The sequence below is a fragment of the Cavia porcellus genome, unplaced genomic scaffold (assembly GCF_034190915.1).
Source record: "Cavia porcellus strain 051 isolate PalLab524CR breed Dunkin Hartley unplaced genomic scaffold, mCavPor4.1 scaffold_9, whole genome shotgun sequence".
NCBI lineage: Eukaryota > Metazoa > Chordata > Mammalia > Rodentia > Caviidae > Cavia > Cavia porcellus.
Genome location: NW_026947492.1, coordinates 69,780,866 through 69,798,161, shown reverse-complemented (window position 1 = coordinate 69,798,161; position 17,296 = coordinate 69,780,866). Strand labels below are relative to the sequence as shown.

Sequence of the window (17,296 nt, the reverse complement as noted above, 5' to 3'; positions counted from 1 at the left end):
AGGCAATTCTGGGCAACAAAGGCAAGGCAAGAGGAATCACAATCCCTGATTTGAAATTATACTACAAAGATATGTGACAAAATAGCATGGTAATAGAATAAAAAGAGACAAAGATCAGTGGAATAGATTGGACGATAAACTACAACTAAAAACACACTCAGCCACTGTATCTTTGAAAACGGGGCCAAACATGTTTACCGGAAGAAAACTAGCCTCTTTAATAAGTGGTGCTGGAAAAACAGGCTCTCCATAAGCCAAAAACAAACTAGACCTGTGCCTATCACCATGCACTAAACCAAAGTCAAAATGGATCAAAATCTAAATGTTAAAACAGAACACTAAATCTGCTGGAGGGCAAAGTAGTTAGAAATCTTGAAGGCGTAGAGGTTGGCAGAGAATTCATGACAAAAATCAAACTGCATGGTTAATACTTCCAGAATCAATAACTGAGATCTCATCTTACTAAAAAGTTTTTGTATGTCAAAAGAAATCTCCAACAGAGTTAAAAAAAAAACCACATAAACTGGTAAAAAAATCTTAGTCAACTGTCCCTCAGACAAAGGACTTCTATCTAGAACCTATAAAGAATTTTTAAAAAATCAGACCCCCAAATCAAAGACCCAGTCCTAAATTGGACAGCTGAGATGAATACACATTTCTCAGTTGAAAAATACAAATGACAAATATAATACATAAAAAATGTTCAACATCATTGATTATTCTCTATAATGCAAATTAAAACCACACTGAGATTCCATCTCACTCCACAGAGAATGGCCAGGATCAAGAATATCACCAATAACAAGTGCTGCAGAGGCTGCGGGGAAAAACATTTCTGCACTGTTGGTGGAAGAGTAGACTGGTGCAACCACTGCAGAAATCATTCTGGAGGTTCTTCAAAAAGCTGGGATTGGACGTCCCATTTGACCAGGTATTCCACTTCTGGGCATGTTCCCAGAAGAATTGAAAACAACATACCACAGTGATATATGTGCACCTTGATTATAGCAGCACAATTTGTAATAGCCAGATCTTAGAAACAATCTAAATTCCCAACAACTGAGGAATAGATAAAAGTGATGTGGTACTTTTATACAATAGAGTATTATTCAGCTATAAAGAAGATCTCATTGAGGCTTTTATAAGTAATTGGATGTGACTAGAGTCCATATTCGTAAGCGAAATAAATCAAACTCATACATGTAAATATATTACTGTCCCTCTAGTGTAAGAAACTATAAGTAAGTAAGATATAAAATCTTCAATAAATATTGTGAATTGGTAAGAAACTGTTCAAAGGGGAAAAATAACTCAAGGAAAAGGTGAAAAAAAGGACGGGAAAATAAAAAAGATATAAATTTGTATATACACACTTAATAAAGCTAAAGTGATTGTGCTACTAATCCTACTAGTTCTTGGAATAAAACAGTTAACGTTCGTAGGATTAGATCAATTTTGCATATTTATATCTGGTTTTCTGTGTAACCCTTTTGAAGATAACTATGCAAAATAACAACCTTAGGTTCCTACCATCTTGTTTTGAGGGCCTATATATTCATTGTTTTGGGCTCTTCGTTATTATTTCTTTCATTTTTTGTTTTTCTTTTAATTTCTTTTGTTTTGTTTCTCCCTTTAATACAGAAAGGATAGATGTACAGTATAGGCTTATATGCCTAGAACTTCTCCTAAATAGTTTACCAGAATTGATTTTATTATGTGTGATATGAACAGCTACTTTGAAGAAAAAGAAACATTATGGTAGCCATTGCTGATTTCCTATCTTCTTGTTGTGAAGTACAGTAATGCTTTTATTCTTTGTTTTAGTCTGCTTTGTGGTATTTAATTTCAATATGTATGAGGTATGGACAGATATTTTGAGTAGAACAGACATTATAGTATCCATTGTTCATTTTCTATTTTCAGGTTTTGAAGGTCTGCAATGCTTTCTTTGTTTTGTTTTGATCAGTCTTATACTAATTGGTTTTGTTTGAGTTCATTGTGTGTGAAGATATGGATAACTATCTTGAAGAAAATGAGAGACATTATAGTAGCCACTATTGATCTCCTGTTGGCTTGTTTTGAAATCCTGTGTTAACTGCATTGTTTTGTTCTGATCTGCTTTGTTCTGTTTTGTTTTACCCTCTTTAAAATAAATATTTTTAATTTTAAAAATGTAAGCAGCAGAGCTAGAATTTTTTCAGATATAAATACAAAGTTAAGAACAGATTTGTTAGTGACATGGGGTATTTAACCTAAGCACTCTATATAAACCTTGCCTGAGCTCCTTGTTCTTGAGAGCATACACCATGGGGTTGAGTGCAGGAAGAATGACATTGTATAGCACATTAAGTAGAACTGGGATGAAGGGAACCTTCAACTTTGTACTATGAGTGATGGACATCACAATGATGACTGTGTAGAAGAAAAAGATCAAGATAAGGTGGGCTGTGCAGGTGTTTAAGGCCTTAGATGCAGCTTCTACTGAATTCAGCTTGAGGATGGACTGAAGGATCAAAGCATATGACACAATGATTAAACCCAAATCACTTCCCATGACTGTCCAAGCCAGAACTAGTAGGTTGATACTGTTTATTTTCCTGTCATCACAAGATAGCCTAGTGACCCCAAGATTTGTGCAAAAACAGTGGTTAATTTGGTTCTGTGAGCAATAATTTCTTCGAGCTGCAAGAGCAGGCACAGAGATAGTAACCAGACAGTTTCTGAATGCCATGAATATAGTTGCTTTGATTCCAAAAGATTCAGTAATTATTTATGGATATCTCAGTGGTTGACAAATGGCCACATTTCTATCTATTGCTGTGCAGACAAAAATACCTGACTCCATGGCCACAAAATAATGGGTAGCATACATCTGAGCAAACCATTCAGTGAGATGGATGGCCTTAGCATTGAACCGTACGTTGGCCAAAATCTTTGGCATGATGGTGGTAGCCAGACCCATGTCCACCACAGCTAGGATGCCCGGAAATTGGTACATGGCTTGGTGCAGGGATGCCTCTTGTCTGATGATGATCATGATGAGGAAGTTGGAAATAAGAGCCAAGAGGTACAGTAGAGCCAAGGGCAGGGAGAGCCAGTGCTGCCAGCTGTGAAGGATCCCATGAGAATGAACTCAGAGGCTTAGAACTTAGAGTTGTTAGAAATTCTGACATCCTGGAATGTTCTTAACTAAGAGAAAATGTTTAATGTTACCATTCTTACTTATCTCTGCAACACAATATAAGATCATATTAATTGATGATTTATCATTTTCATTACTCTCATCATGTTGCTCACATTTTGTCATAAAAGTTGGAAAATTTTAAAGTGATCTGTTATCACATTCAGTTTGACTTTGATAATGTGTGATTGCTTTTGCCTTAGAGATCTGATACTTAATAGTTTTTATTCTGTTGAAGACTTCCAATGTATGATATTAGATTATAGAGCACATGCAACATATTTTATTAATGTGTCTGAGATTCTAAGTACTCATATGTTTGTAGGTATGCAGACATATTTAAATAAATACATATTTACAATACAGTAGATTATTTTGGAAATAATCCAGACTTTGAAATGCTGTTGTTAATTTGTGTATGTAATACTAATAATTGAAACTGGGACTTTATACGTATTGCACAAGCACTCTGTGTCTGAGCTTCATCCCCAAACCCTGATATCACTGAATGTAGAAATCTTTTATGTAAAGTTCACTACATTATTTCATAGAGAACACACTTGTTCATACAAAAATATAGCACCCCTGATTTCATGTTTTCTGATAGCTTCTTTCTTCCCTAAAAACAACCAAAATCTAAAGAGCTGATAAAGCAGCATAACTGTTTTTTATGTCAGCATTTTAGTACAAAACATTTGAACATCTGCAACATAAGTAAAAGGCACATTATATCCTCTCTCAACTGTATTATAAGTATCACAAATCCCTATAACATTTGGAAAATTTCTTGTTTCTTCCTCTCCACATATTTGTACAGTGAACTCGTAGCTCACACTCACAAAACAGAAATACAGTGATACTTCCATTTTCTGACTTTGTTTTACAATTTTGAGGAAGATGTGTGCTTTTGTGTTTGTGCAGGGAAGATGGACATGATTGTGCTTGTTATGTGATGTGGAGTTTGTGAACAGAAGCAAAATTGTGCCAAACACTTTTATTTGCAAATCAAGTTATTTACAAACAGAAGTGATGGTGAACTGAGGTACACCTGTAACAAAGAAAATCAGCCGTGAATTTAAAGTAAGAACTATATCTCTGAGATGAAACGTGCTATCTTCTGAAGTGTTATTTATTAAGCATGATATGATTATCTTATTTCTATCCCTTGTATTTCCTTTAGAGGTATGATTTTGATTGCAATGTTGAATTTATTTTTACATAGAACTTGTAAGTTTTTCACATTTTTCAGTTAAAGATGCAAACTGACGCCCAATAACATACTGTTAACAAAAATTAGACTTTTTCTAACACAAATTTAAAATGTTCTCAGTATTATATGTCTCTACTTTTTGCAGAAAAAATAAATTATTGCAGTGAGTAAATAGGTTTTATGAACAATAGAAATAAGGTAGATGATGCTTCTGAGGAGCAAGTTGTGAGCACAAGATCATTCTCTCTGGTGTAGCTATTTCTATACTTCTCATGGGTGATTCATATCCAATTTGCACCATTTCCACTGGTGTTGATTTGTTTAGGAAAAAGAGACTCTCATAAAATTCATAAGATTTTGCGTGGAATTAGAATCTCATAATTGTGGAAATAAACATTTTCCAAGACGGAAACTCTGTGTCATTGCCTTCACAGTAGGTAGACGGAGCAAACGTATATTTCTGAGAATGTAATTACTTATTAGAATGTACTCAAAGCTGTTGTCCTTATTTACAAAGTGTCTCTGGTACATATCTACACTCAATAAAATGATAGTTTGCAACTACCTACATCTGATTTACTTGTCATTAAACACTTGTTTCTGAATGGCAAAACAGGGAGCTAAAAGCAACCCAGTCCAGGTGTCCGGGTTCTTGGTCAAAAACCATCAGAATACTTCAGTATATGTCCATGCATGGAGCTCAACTTCAAAATTCCTGTAGAACTAAACTGAGTTTTAAATGGAAGATATGTTTTCTGTAAACATATCTCAAAGGACACATTAGAATTTTAGGAACAGAGGTGGTGGTGAAGTAATAAAATAACCCTTATGGGAAACAAAAATAGTGGGAAATTTTCAAACTTTCTGCCGGTGTGATGATTTATATAAATGAATAATTTCATTTGAATGTACCTGTTCACGTGTTTGTGTGTCAGCATGTATATATCAAAGCAAATGAGAAGCAACTTGGTATATTCTTAATGAAAATCATAAATTTAATAGTTTTCAAGTTATTTTTTGTTAAGACCTTGTGAGATACAAGTTGAAAGCATTTAAATACAAAATGTTTCCATCATTCCCATATATAAATTCACATATTTTATGTATTTACTTTTTAGTATAGTTTCATTACATATTTACTGTGTGATATTAACACTGTATGGTGATGAATTTATTTGGCAAGGTGGCAAATGAAATCCACATATCTTAATGAATTTCAGTCCCCTTGCTCCCCTCTACCTTTCTTCTTATCTCATGCTTACTTTCTTCCTCATCTCCAGAAGCCTAACTTTTGGTTTCCTGTTCTCTCTCCTTTATTTTAGTTATATACTTAAAAATTCACAGAGGTTTTTTTTTCTCATGTAGGAAAAAAACCTGAAACATTTCATTTTTTGAGTCTGATAGTTTTGCTCAAATGACGATTTCTTGTTCCATGCCTTTTCCTGGAAAACGGCAGTATTACATTATTCTTTGTGACTAAGTAATGTTCTACTGTGTATAGTCACTTCTTTTTATTGCATCCATTTAAATGTCATTGAGTAATTGGCCCTCAAAAAGCATAATTACAGGTCCTGGTTTTCATAAAATTTATTTTCAGTTAAGGTTAATGATTAATATCATTATTCATTCATTCATTCAGACTGCCCACATTGAGAAATTCATCAAAAGTTCAGGTTTGTTATTCATACATAATAAAATAGGTGTAATTGTGTAGTGGTTTACATCTAATGTCCCTTCAAGACCTAGTGAACTTATGCATGAGGTTTTTGGAGGTGATTGGGTCATGGAACATTGATGTTCATCAGTGGATTGATCTACTGAGGAGTTCATAGCTAAATGTGATACTGAAAGAAGATGGTCACCGAGGGCATGGCCTGGGAGGACCTATCTCCCTTTCTCCTCCCATAATGCTCTCTGCTTCCTGCTGCAATTCCATGAGTGATTCTTTACCATGACACTCTGTCATGCATGCTGCCCTGCCTGTGAAACCTGCCTCAGACTATGGACTAAAACCTCTACAAACCATGAGCCAAAATAAATCATTTCTCCTTTAAATTGTGGATGTAAGGTGTTGGGTCTCAAGGGAGGAGAAGGTAAAGATAGACAGGATGCCCAATTTTGATGTACCAATTAATATGGTGACTATGGCAATAATAAAATATGGTCAATGTTTCAAAATTTTCATTAAATTATTAAAATAATGCATATAATATATTTTTATTAATTAGAAATATTAAAATAAGAAATTAAAAAAGACATACATAGAAAATTTAAATTCCATGTTATGTGGGTAGTTTCTGACTTAATTATTTTATTTTTATTATTTTTTTGTTTCTGTATAATTATTTTTTAATTTAGTAATAGCACTTTAAGCCATAAATGCTGTTATGTAAAATTGACATTATATATTAAGTACATTTAAAAAGGATTATTCAATATTAGTATGAATAATTAAAGGAACATCATATATTTATAATTTTTGAAACTTTCTTACTCTTAACAGTGCAGTTTATTTATAGAAAATGATAAAATATACAAAGTACAGTTTTAGCACAAACAGTGCAAATAAGTTATTTATAGAAAATAATATATACAAAGAACAGTTTTAGCACAAACTTTAAACTACTGATATTAATTGTGAATGCACAATAAATTTCAGTACTTAATCCCCACTCAGCAAATGAGAAATCCTCTCCCCTTAGCCTGGTTCAGTGTATGTGTATCCAAAGTTTTCTATCTGATTGTGTCATTTCCTTCCACTGTCCTGGCTTTTAAAATCCTATAAAGTAGTCTCCTCTGCCCCAAAATGATACTTTCCTGTATCATCCCTTTCTCTAAACAATTTAAAGGAAACTTTGTATAACAAATTGTCGACACTAGCTTCCTCTATACGAAATCCCACTTCCTGAAGTTTGCTTACACACCATTTAACTCCAAAAGTTTTTGTCATTTTTTCCAGTACCCGTCCATGTTAAACTGACTAGGTTACTCTATACGTTCATCTAACAACCTCTCTGAAATACAGAAGGTACTTCATTCATTCAGACTGCCTCAAATATAATTTTGATTTCAGAAACACCAATAATTTCATAGACCTCCTTTGGTGAAGACTCAACACTATTATATGATGACACCGAATATTTTTTCCTTGATTTCTCTTGCAAACATTTAAATATGTTAAGTTCTCAATCATTTTTATGAGAAACGACTCTAACACTCTCCTCTGCAGCAGAGACTTGCTTTTTGTAATTTAGTGGTTTACTTTTCTGTTCCAAATCTACTGGTTAAATTCAGCTCATTCTTGCAATTAAGCTACTTTACAAATGAATTCTTTACATTTAAATTCAAGCTACAAATTCCTAACTTTGTCTTACTAATTCTCTCTGAAGTTTTATAAATTATTAACTCAATCTCTGTGCTGGATTAATTGCATCTCTGACCACCAATTAGTGATTCTTTCCTCTACTTAAATCTTTTGTCCTCTAAGTGAAATCGCTATTATCTTGAGCTTGGCTCTATGACTTGCTTTCATCAATGGTCATTAACAAATTGTACAAGCACAAGCTTGCAAATGTACATTTGTTTCCCACCTCTGTCTTTGAACCAGTCAGGGGCATACTGAGAAGATTGGGCTGAGAATGTCTGACTGCCGTGGCAGAAGTGAGGACCTCCAGTGGTACTATCCTACTCCAGTTTGCCCAGCCAACAGCAGCTGACTCCGGATAGCAGGCCAAGCTGAAATCACCAAGACAGCACTCACCTAAAGCAAGCCCTGCTCTCTGATTTCTAGCTCTTGAACAAAAACATTTATTCATTGCATGCTGCTTATATTCTGTGCTTGTTCATCAGTATTCTTGTGACAAAAATGTGCCTGATTTGATCCTTCATCAGAGAACCTTCCTTTGCATTTCAGAGAGATTGTATACTTGTAATTCCTTTAACATGTCGGATCCTTTATTTAAAGCACCTTGGATGGCTTTCATTCTGGAAACTCTTTATATATTGTTCAGAATTTGGACTGAAGGTCCCTTTTCTCATGTCCTTTTTCTTCTCTACGCTATTAAGAGTTGGAGGGAGGAGAGAGAGAAGAAAGTAGATATAAAAAATTAAGATGTGTTTTATACATATATTCACACTAATGAATGTAATCATTACATGCTAAAAGCATGTTAAAACATAAATAAAAAAATAAAAGAGTAATAATTTTGCAAATGAATTCAATGTTTCCAAGATATAGCTATTATAAGATGTGCTGCTATAAACATGAGTGTTCATAGATCACTGTGATACAGTGCTTTTAATTCTTTTGGGAAGATATCAAGAAGTGGAATAGCTGGGTCAAATGGAACCTCTAATTTTAGATTTTGAAAAATTTCTGTACTGATTGCCACAGTGGCTCTACCAGTTTATATTCTCATGACTAATGGATAAAAGCTTCTTTCTCACACAGCCTCACCAGCATTTCCTGGTAATAATCATTCTTTGTCAAGTAAGACGGATGTCAAGTAAGATGTTTTAATTGGCATTTCTCATATGAATAGAGAGTTCAGCACTTTTTCATGTATTTATTCGCTGCTAGTACCTCTTCATCCAACAAGTATCTCTTTCAGATGACCATTTTGGATTGGATCTTTAAATCGGGGGGTTGATTTTTATTTTATTCTTTGCATATTCTACATATTATTCCTTTGTGTAAGCACTAGCTGATAAAAATTTTGCCCACACTGTACGTTGTCTCTTCTCTCTGTTGGTGGATTCTTTTTCTGTGTAAAAGCTTTTTTCCTATGATGAGACACAATTACTGATTCTTTCAAACATTTCCAGTGTAATTAGGACTTCATTCATGAACTTTTTGCATATACCTGTTTTCCAGAGTTCTACTTATTCTATCTTCTATAATATTAACTGTTTCTGCTTTTGTATTTGTATCTTTGATCCACTTTGATTTTAATTTAGTTTATGGTGAAAGATAAAGATCTAAGTTTAATCTCCAGCATATGGAAAGTGAGTTTTCTCTGGAACATTTATTAAGGAAATTATCTTTCTTCCTATGGAGGTGTTTGATCCCTTTGTCAAAGAGAAGGTGATTGAACTTACTTATAGTTATTTCTGGATCTTCTGTTCTGTTCAGTAGAGCCTCACGTCTCCCCCCCATACCATGCTGTTTTTATCATGACAGCTTTGTAGCATACTTTCAAATGTTGTGTCCTTCCTTACCTTTGTTGCTGAGAATTACTTTTGCAGTTCTAGATATGTTCTGGTTGAAAATTCAAAGATTTTTTTCTCTCATTGTGTGAAGTATGTTATTGGTATTTTGATGAGAATTGCATTAAATCTGTATAATAGTTTTGGAAGTATGGTCATTTTCACTACTTAAGTGAAATAAATCAGGCATACATGTTAAGATATCCCCTTGTTTCTTCTATGTGAGAAACACAGAAGTAAATAAGAACAAAAATACAGGACTGATATTGGGAAGTAGGAAAAAAATGTTCAGATTGGAAAGGGAACAAGGAAGGAGAAGGGGTAAAGTAAAGAAAAGCATATGGATTTTTAAAAAATTATAAAGAAAGAAAGACAAAGTTCTGTAAATGGTTAGGAATAGAAGGCTTAATGGGAAGGGAAAGAGATAGGGGGAAAAATTAAGATAGGTAATGTATAGGCACAAATTCCCCATGATGAATGTGATCATTATATATGTAAAAAATGTACCAATCCTCAGTAAAAAGAAAAAAACCTTAGCCTTATGCATATATATTAAACAGTGAATAAATTGATGCTCAGCCTTGGGATAACAGTCATGATGAGAATAAGGATATTAAAAATATTTAAATTTTGTTTCTTTAATAATGTTAAATTATTCTTTAACAGTATTTCCTTAGGTAATATTAGTTATGCCTATATATTTTATTAATTTCAAAAATAAAGATGATTTTTAAGGAGATAAATATCACCTGGCAATAATATGCTGTAGAAATAAAATACATTTCTAATGTGGCATCTATTTACCTATCCTATCATTTTCCTAATTATAAAGTGTCTGAATAAACATGCTATATATATATATATATATATATATATATATATATATATACATACTTTTAGAAAAAAGACAGGATCATTCTCTACTAAAACAAATGCTGCTATTTCTTGGTATAATTGTTTTATTTTGAAGAACTGTACAATATTCGCGCACAGGAATTTATTAGCATAAATTTAATTTGAAATTTTTAGTGAAGTAATTCTCATGAAAAATAGCACCTCATTAACCACTTTAAACAATTTACTGACTTTTAATAAGTTTATAATTTCAAAATATTTTTGGGATTTTAAATACAGCATCCATACCCAATAAGCAGACATTTCTTGTTACTTCTTTCTCAACCTTGGTAAACATTTCTTTCTTTTTAATCCATGGATATATCTAACATGGACCTTCCATGTCAATATAACTGTACAATATGGTATTCACCACCTAAGACTTCTTCAGTTTAGCAAAGTGTTTCAAGGCCCATCCATCTTGTTCATGTGTTAGTACTTCATTTGTTCTGGCTTAGTATATGCATATGATGAGTATGTCTCACCTTATCTTTTCAACTCATGATGAGCATTCAGCTACTTTCACTTTTTGACCAATAATGCTGTCATGAATTAATCCATACATGTGTAGTTGGGAGGCCACTTTTCAGTTCTATATGGTAGACAACCAGTATTGGAATCATTGAGTTATATGGTAGTTTTCCACTTAATTTTTGAGTTTCTGCAAAATGTTTTCCTCAGTGCTCAAAATTGTTTTATGTTGAAAGTTATTGATGCTTCATGAAAAAGAAAAATATTCAGAAAATTAAGTACCAAGTTTTAAAATGATATATTTAAAATAGGATGGGAGGAATTCAATTATGTTAGATATAGGTATTTTCTTGTTGTATTTTATGATAAACACAGAAAGAACTGATAGAAAATAAGGAAAAGAAGGGGAAGGAAACCAACAGGAGGAGGGAGGCTGGACCTGAACACAACTTGATACTTCCATGTGTGAGAATATTACATTGAAATTTTATTTTACATAATAAACATGTTAATTTTTTAAAAAGAATGAGAATTAATGTATCAAAAATCAAGTATAAGATATAAAATAGACTACTGCAAAGAAAGCCTAACTTTTTGAAAAAATTAAGGTAAATATACTTCTGGTAAATTGGTAAAGAAGAAAACAAAAGTAAACAACATAAAAGTAAGCCAAATGCAAACCCTTCAAAAACAATTTGTAATGAATAAGAAGCATGAATTCATTTCAGAATACCCCATAAATTATATATAAATAAAGACAAATTTGACAATTAAAATGACACAATAGTGAAAAACTAAACAGAAAAAATTTGTACATACTTAACAACATATCCAAACTTGTATGATCCATTCTTTAAAGTCAATAACCTACATAAATGCCCTATTAGGAAGATGAATTTCAATATCATTCTTTTTTATTTATTGTCTGGGACAAGGTCTTGTTACTCAATTCAAGCTGACCCTGAGCTCACTATGTAGCCAAGGCTTGTGAACATCCTTGTGCCTCAGCCTCCTGAGTGCTGGAATTACAGGTGTGCACCACCACACTTGGCTCAATATCATTCTTGAATTGTATAGAGTATTTCACAACTTGATAAAATAGGAAGAGGTGCTCAGTTTATATTTCCAAAAACATAAACTGTTAATTTCAAAGATAGATTCTCTACAGAAAGAGAAAACCAAAATTTTTCACAATATCTTCATGAATTTATAAAGAATATAAATCATAGATGATTTAGCTAACAGAACTGTACTTAACTGAGATTCATGATAATGATACATACATGATCTGTCTGATCAACTATTTTATATCTTTACAAAAAAGACCCTGACAATTGTTTCAATATGTATTTAAATTTTTGAAAACTATTCACAGAGTTCTACAATGATTTAAAAGTAAAACAGTAAAAAACATTTTAGCTTAATAAAATTTATGCATATAGAAAAAGAACATGCTTCATACTCATACTCTTTACACTAGATCGTGAAACTGCAAAAGCAAAGAAAAGATATTCAGTATCATCTTATAATAGTGTGCTGTCTTCACCGAAGGAGAAGATAAATTAAATTAGTATTGTTGCTGAAATCAAAATTATATTTGGAGGAAGTAGGAGTGAATGAACTACCTCCAGTCTACCAGAGAGGTTCTGTTAGATGAAAGTATAGAGTGACCTAGTCATTTAACACGCAGGTACCGGAGAAAATGACAAAAGCTGTTCATGATAAAGGGTTACTAAGCAAACTTCACGAAGTGGCATTTTGTGTAGAGGAAGCTAGTGTATTTGTTGTACAAGTTTCCTTTAAATTGTTTAGAGAAAGGGATGATACCGGAAAGTATTTTGGGGTGGATGAGTCTACTTTGTAGGATTTTAAAGCCAGGAGAGTAGAAGGAGATGACACAATCAAATAGAAAATCTTGGGTACAGGTACACTGAACCAGGCTAAGGGGAGAGGATTTCTCATTATTTGCTCCTGGGGGATTAAATATTGAAATTTACTGTGCATCCACATTTAACATTATGCTATGTTAATACTATTAAATCACTATTTTTTCACTATATTTTCTAAATACTAAAAGGTTACAAACTTAAAAACTTAAGAAAGTGTAGTTTATTTCTTTACTTTCACTCTCACTTTACTTTCACAAATAAGTGCAAAGCAAGGTAAGTATTTGGTTCTCTCCTTATTCTGTGCCAACAAAATAATACTTACTATTATTTTTCTTAATGGAGATAAATAACATGTATTTTTCCATCTTATTTGATTTTGAATGCTATCTGGAGAAATGTGTATCTCATTAATCTGAGAAACATTTTGTATCCATCAGGATAAAGAAGACATGATCAGGTAACCATTTCCAAATTAAAAATATGAAAATTTAAATTTCATATTATGAACTCATGAATAATCTATAGTTCATCGTCAGAAAGACAGCGTAATTAAACAGAATAAATTTAGTGACGCTGGTATATGTTATCCAGATAAAAGGAATATATTGGACTTTTCAGTCACTAATTGAAAATAGAAAAAAAATAGCATCAGGTTATAGGACCTCCATCTACTTTGTTTCTTTGGATAACTCACTCCACTTTCATGCTGTTGATAGAAAATTGGATAAGGACTGACAACAGCTGGGGAATATGGCAAAATTAAAGAAAGCACACATGAGTGACACTGGAATTCTGAGTACAGACATTGGAAATACATCACTTCACATCATTTCTTATTATGGTAAAACAGGATCTAGAGCAAGGTATTGTCAGAAACTAAAAAGCTAAGAGAAAACATTGTATACATATTCCCATCTCCTATATTATCTTATCTTTTCATTTTCTTCATTTTTCTAATCTTACATTTCTTCTCCTTTCCTGTAAAATGTGCTTTTTTGTATGCTGTGTGGTTTTGTATCCTTGCAACTTGAAAGGATCCTTACAACACAGTCTCCTATCTGCTTGGTTTTCACCCCATAGACAATAGGGTTCATAGTGGGGGGCAAGAGCAGGTAGAGGTTAGCCACAAGGATGTGGCAAGATGGAGGGAAGACATTGCTCCCAAAGCAATTGAAAAAGAAACAGAAAAAGCTGGAGTGTAGGAGAAAACAATGGCACAGATGTGGGTAGTGCAGGTGCTGAATGCCGTCTGCCGAGCATCTGCTGAGGAGAGGCTGACCACTGCCCGCAGGATCATGGTGTAGGAGACTGTGATGCACAGAATGTGAAAGCCTCCAGTCAGTAGGGCAATACTGAGACCATAGATAATATTGACCTTGATATTTCCACAAGATAACTTAGCTACAGATATCTGGTCACAGTAAGTATGGTGTATTATGTTGCCTCTGCAATAGGGCAGTTGCTTGATGATGAAAATCAAGGGAACTATGAGTAGCACTGCTCTCAATAAAGTAGCAAGCCCAGACCTTATAATGACAGGATTGATGAGAATGGTTGAGTAGTGCAAAGGGTAGCAGATGGCCACGTTAGCGGTCCAGGGCCATAAGCATGAGCACTCCAGACTCCATCACTGTGAAAGTGCAAATAATGAACATCTGGATCAGACATTCATCAAAGCTAATTTCCTTTAGGTGGAACCAAAAGATGCAGAGGGCTTTGGGGATGCTTGCGGTGCACATGACAAGGTCAGTGAAGGACAGCATGGCTAAGAAGTAATACATTGACCTGTGCAGGGAGTCCTCAAACCTGATGAGGTAGAGCAGTCCACAGTTCCCAACCATGGCCACCACATACATGGAGCAGAATGGGAAGGAAATCCAGATGTGCATGTCCTCCAGCCCTGGGATCCCATTAAGAATCAGGGAGGCTGGGGTCAGACTTGTTTCATTCAGCAGCAGCATGAGAAGCTCAAAATAGTCTTTCCGTCGCTTGTGGGATTTTACTTTTGGTTTGTTTTTGTTTTTGATCCTCTAAGAAAAATAAAAAAAATTTACAATTGTGGTCTTTTTTTGTCTCTTTTATCTGATAAACAGATCACATTAATACCAACCAAATTTAAAACGCCAGCTAGTATTTTCTTAAAATTCATTTAAATTGAAATTTTTTGTTCATTAATTTATCAATTCTTTCAACATGCTGCACACATATCTAGCAGCTAGCACATGCTAAGCTGTATTGCTGTTATTTTTAAACACAAGAAATGTGTAGATGCAAGTTTTGAAATATATATGCAAGTACAATTGTGTTATTATCTCAATATTGTTTTATACAAATTATGTTTTATATAAATGTTTAGAATTCAACACACTTTTAGGTATCTTCTTAAGGATAAGCTCATGGAACTTCTTAGAAATAAAATAGCTGATATGATTTGGATGAATTTATATATTCTTTATCAGTAGGTCATATTTATACTTACTGAACAGCAAGTATTATTTTAAAAATTCTATATGGAGAAAGTCAGTTTAATATTCAGTAAAATCTCAGAAATATTTTTATGTCTTTCCTTTATAATTAGGTAAATGTAATTACTTGGTATCTGAGGCTTCTTTGTTTAACACTTTAAAATTGTTCAAAAGAGTTGCAAATGGCTAACGAATACCTAAAATGTTCAATGTCAATGGCCACTAGAGAAATGCAACTTAAAACAACAGTGGGGTTACATCTTACCTTAGAAAAAATAGCCATCATCAAGAGATCAAATAATAACAAACTCTGGAGAGGCTGCGGGGAATAAGTAACCTTTCTGCATTTTTGGTAGAAATATAAACTAGTACAACCACTGTGGAAATCAGTATGGAAATCTCTCCAAAAACCAAAACTAGAAATTCCCTTTGATCCAGCTACTCCCCTTCTAGGTATTTTCCCAGAAGACTTAAATATACTATATTACAGTGGTACAGTGGTTTATAGCATCACAATTCATAGTAAATCTTGGAAGGAGCCTAAATGTCCATCAACCAATGAACAGACAAAAAAATGTATTTACACACAGTGGAATATGATCTCACATAAAGAAAGATAAATTTCAGTCATTTGGTGGCAAATAAGAGAATAATATTAAGTGAAATAAGACAGGCACTGAATCTTAAATATAGGATGGTTTCTTATATGAGAAAAATCCAAATGATAAATAAAGTGCAAAATAAAATATAGATAATTAGCAGGGAGATGGGCCTTTCATAAACTGGAAATGGATAGAGATGAAAGAGGTAGAAAGGAGAGAAAGGAAATAGGATGAAAAATGAGATTAAGGAGTGTTATGCACTTGTACCAACTATGTACTGCAAACAAGTACAAATAAAACATTTTAAAATGAATTTGTAAAAATATAGAGCCATAATAAAAAATCCAATTTCATCATTCTATTATTTCCCATTCTTTCATTCATTCACTTTGCATAGTTTAACTCTTTTCACTAAACTTTGCATTTCTGAACAGTATAACTTTTTACTTTTTGAAATTATTTTTATCATTGCCTTTTAATGTTAAATTTATCTTAGTATAGGTACTACATTTTATACCTATCCTAAATAGAAGTCTTTACTTTCTACATATATTGTTATTTTGTTTATTTTTGCTTATTATTTGATCTAGATTCTCAAAATGCTTTCAATCATTGTCAGAATTATAAAACATTATAAATACAAATTTCTTCACGGTTATAACAACCTGTCAGGTCTTGTCTTTGCCCACATCATTAATAGTTGGAAGAGGATTTCTGCCCACCTACCTATCTGAAATTTCCTAGGTTTGTTTCATATTTCTGAAATATAGTATTAAATTTATATATAGTTTATTCTCTTCAAAATTTGACTATTTTAAATTCTAAGGTAGAGGTTCTTTTCCCTTATTATTTTAAAAATCATTTGTCCATTGATCTCCCTGCATCTAGTACACATATGAATTTTGATCCATTTTATGTGAATTGCACTTCCTTTGCTTTTCTTCATTTTACTTAGTTTTTTTTTACATTCATGTGTTTATGTCTTTGAATCTAATGGTGATGTTGAAGAGAAAGACTTATCTATCTACAAATAAGTTTTGAATCTGGAAAACCTTGGTTTGGCAAATTTTCCATTAACGTCAAAAAATTTCTTAATTGTCTTCCTGTCATTTTTCTACAACTCCTTTTGTTCTGACTTTGTACATTATACACTTAAATTTTTCTTTTTTAAGAAAAAATTTCTGTTGCATCCCTTTGTGATCCATTTGCTTAAAAAGCTCAACTCTATCTTTGAAATATTTTTCATATATATATATATATAACACATTTTTAATATATTTTTCTCTGAATATTGTGAATAAGCAACAACTAAATATATTGGTTATATAATATTTTTCTCATTACTCACAACTAGTAGGTCATAGGTAAATTATACCCAT

General features: G+C 32.8%; 2 pseudogenes; both read right to left on the bottom strand.

Annotated features, from left to right (window-relative positions):
- Window positions 1–2,230: 2,230 nt before the first annotated feature.
- Window positions 2,231–3,288, bottom strand: LOC100725555 (putative olfactory receptor 56B2; annotated as a pseudogene).
- A 10,521-nt stretch (window positions 3,289–13,809) lies between these two features.
- LOC100725825 (olfactory receptor 52N4-like) lies at window positions 13,810–14,811 on the bottom strand (annotated as a pseudogene).
- Window positions 14,812–17,296: the final 2,485 nt, after the last annotated feature.